The 2,634-nt window shown below is 46.6% G+C and overlaps 1 long non-coding RNA gene across 1 annotated transcript; it reads left to right on the forward strand.

The window, feature by feature from the left end:
• Positions 1–576: 576 nt before the first annotated feature.
• On the forward strand, positions 577–1,884 carry LOC115937690 (uncharacterized). The gene is made up of 3 exons (XR_014139814.1): positions 577–984; positions 1,195–1,270; positions 1,544–1,884. It is a non-coding gene; the product is annotated as an uncharacterized LOC115937690 (long non-coding RNA).
• Positions 1,885–2,634: the final 750 nt, after the last annotated feature.

The following is a 2,634-nucleotide window of genomic DNA, read 5'->3' on the forward strand; positions in this document are numbered from 1 at the left end:
ATGCGGGACTCGATCCCGGGACTCCAGGATCATGACCTGAGCCCAAGGCAGTCGCTTAACCAACTGAGCCACCCAGGCGCCCAAGTACTTTTCATAACAATCCTATGAGATAGGTCGGAATCCTTATCCTCATTTTAAAAAGTCAGCAACCTCAGGTTCACAGAAATTAGATAACCTATCCAGAGTAAAAGACCAAGGAAGTGGCCGAGCGAGGATTCAGTTTCAGACCCCTTAACCTAGGAAGACCCGCCCAGAACTTCACACTGACTCTCATTTCAGAGAATTGCCTCCAAGGGAACAGTACACTTGGGGCAAGGGAAGAAATTTATGAAAAATATAAATACTAACGTAATTTCTACAAAAGGAAAAGCTGGAAAATGTACACAGAAGACAATATAAATTGGGCCCCGCACATACGAGGCTCTCCATAAATGCTTAACTTTTAAAAAATCAATTGGGTGGAAAAAGGTTCTGGCCCTTTAAACGTCAGAGGCGGGTTAAGACGGAAAGGAGGCCGCAGACGAAGCTGACGTGAAAAGCTTCAGGCCTCATTTAAATGAGCATGCGTAAAAGCTTGCCCTCGTTCCCTCGCCACGTTCCTGTACTAAAGTGCGCGTGCGCTGCCTGAACCTGGAGAGGGCAGTCGGCTCCGCCCGCCTACTTAGGTGGGCGGAGACAGTCGCGCGAGTTCGGCGGGCCTACATTCTCCCGCGCTATTAACCAGCCCGCCCCTTTTTGCACATGCGCGTACATCAGCACTAGAACGAGGGGTTGTAGAGTGGCGTCTGGAGTTGCGCCTGCGCCGTGAATGCCCCTGCCGGAAGTGGGCGGGTCGTATTCCGAAGCCTAAAGGGCGGAGGGAGAAAACGCGGCAAATGCTAACTGAATGGAAAGCAGAGTTGGGGCGCTGTCCCAGATTCGTGAACCTAGAAATGTAAAGACCAGAATGTGATCACAGAGAACTTACTTGTCCATCTAAAAAAGGTTTTACAAGATTGTTCTGTTTACATGTATGTTAAATGCAGGTTTTAGGGAAAGGGAGGATTTCCCCTAAGTTTCCTTTTTTTCCCTATGAATTTTACCTTCTAGAAAGAAGGCTTCAGGACTCAGGGAGATTTGAATGCCTTCTATGTGCCCAGTTTGAAAACAAGTATTATGACAAAAAATTCAAGAGGAACATGTTCTTGCCCACAGAAACGTTCGTCCTAGGAGACAGGAAACCGTCTGGAAGTCACGTTCAGTAAGAGGCGGAAAAGAAGTCTGCATCGAGGTAAGTGATTTTGTGTCTTTAAAATTGTAAATGCTGGGGCGCCTGGGTGGCTCAGTCGGTTAAGCGGCTGCCTTCGGCTCAGGTCATGATCCCTGCTCAGCGGGAAGCCTGCTTCTCCCGCTCCGTCTGCCTGCCTGTCGCTCCCCCTGCTTATGCTCTCTCTCTCTCACTATCTCTGTCCTGTGTCAAATAAAAATAAATAAAAAATCTTTTTTAAAAAATTGTAAATGCTTTGGAAGTCCCTTGTGTCAGTTCATCAACTTTATTCCATAGGCATTTGTGGAAAGCACGTTGTGTTTTATACGTGTGCACCTTACTGGATACTGGAGATTCAAAGATGAATATAATTCAGCCCCTGCCCTTGAAAAGTTCACACCGTGGGGTTCAGGGGTAGGACTAGCCTGGGCAAGGGCTTGGACTAGGAATGATAGTGTAAAGTGGCTCTGGAGACTGTCTTGACTGAAAAGGGGAGGGTAACCTCAGAGAACATAGGAGATGGTGTTCTATGAACATAGTCGGGTAGCCTGGGAGAGAGGAGGTTAGATGCCAAGCTGAGGATGTTTGGAACCAAATCTGGTGGTCAGGAACCTGTTTGTTTTCTTGAACTTGCTTTGATACAGGGCACGAGGCAGAAGGTGACTTTTTGACCACAGTGACCTGGTTAAGCAGGGAGCAGCTGGAAAACTGTCTAAAGAAGTGTAAGCTGGTGAGCAGAGAAACTTCCATGCCAAGTTACAAATCCTAATCAAGGATCCAAACAACTGAAAGGAAAAGTGATTCTTGGGTATTCTGAGGAAATTACTCAGACATTACGTGGGGCTAGGGAGAAAAAAATTTCCCTTTTGTGTTTGTTTGTTTTAAATATTTATTTATTTATTTGAGAGAGACTGTGGGCACATGGCTCCTGCAGCCAGAGGGAGGGAATCCTAAAGCAGACTCACCACTGAGCAAGCATCTGAGGGGGGGACTCCATCCCAGGATCCCGAGATCATGACCTGAGCCGAAATCGAGTGTCGGGTGCTCAACCAACCGAACCGCCCAGGATCCCCAAGATTTTCCCTTTTGGATAGCCATCATCTTCCTAAACTATTTTCTCCTTGAGAGATTGGATCTTAGAAGGGTCTTAACCCAAGAATGCACCTGCTGTAGAAAGAATGAATTGTTTCATAGGTGACTTGCAAGGAACACAGAAAAGTACTGAAAAACTGAACAAGGACACCTTAAATGGACTCACAGTACACCCATTAGTACCATTTTCCCCATAGAGGAGTCACACAGGCCTCATGCTAAAGAAGGGCCTTGTGCTTGGCTTAATGCTCTGCTGTCACCATTTTGAAATTCTTAATTTTTTAGCAAGGAATCCC

This window comes from Leptonychotes weddellii, chromosome 13, assembly GCF_054177405.1.
Source record: "Leptonychotes weddellii isolate Sample4059 chromosome 13, ASM5417740v2, whole genome shotgun sequence".
Lineage (NCBI taxonomy): Eukaryota > Metazoa > Chordata > Mammalia > Carnivora > Phocidae > Leptonychotes > Leptonychotes weddellii.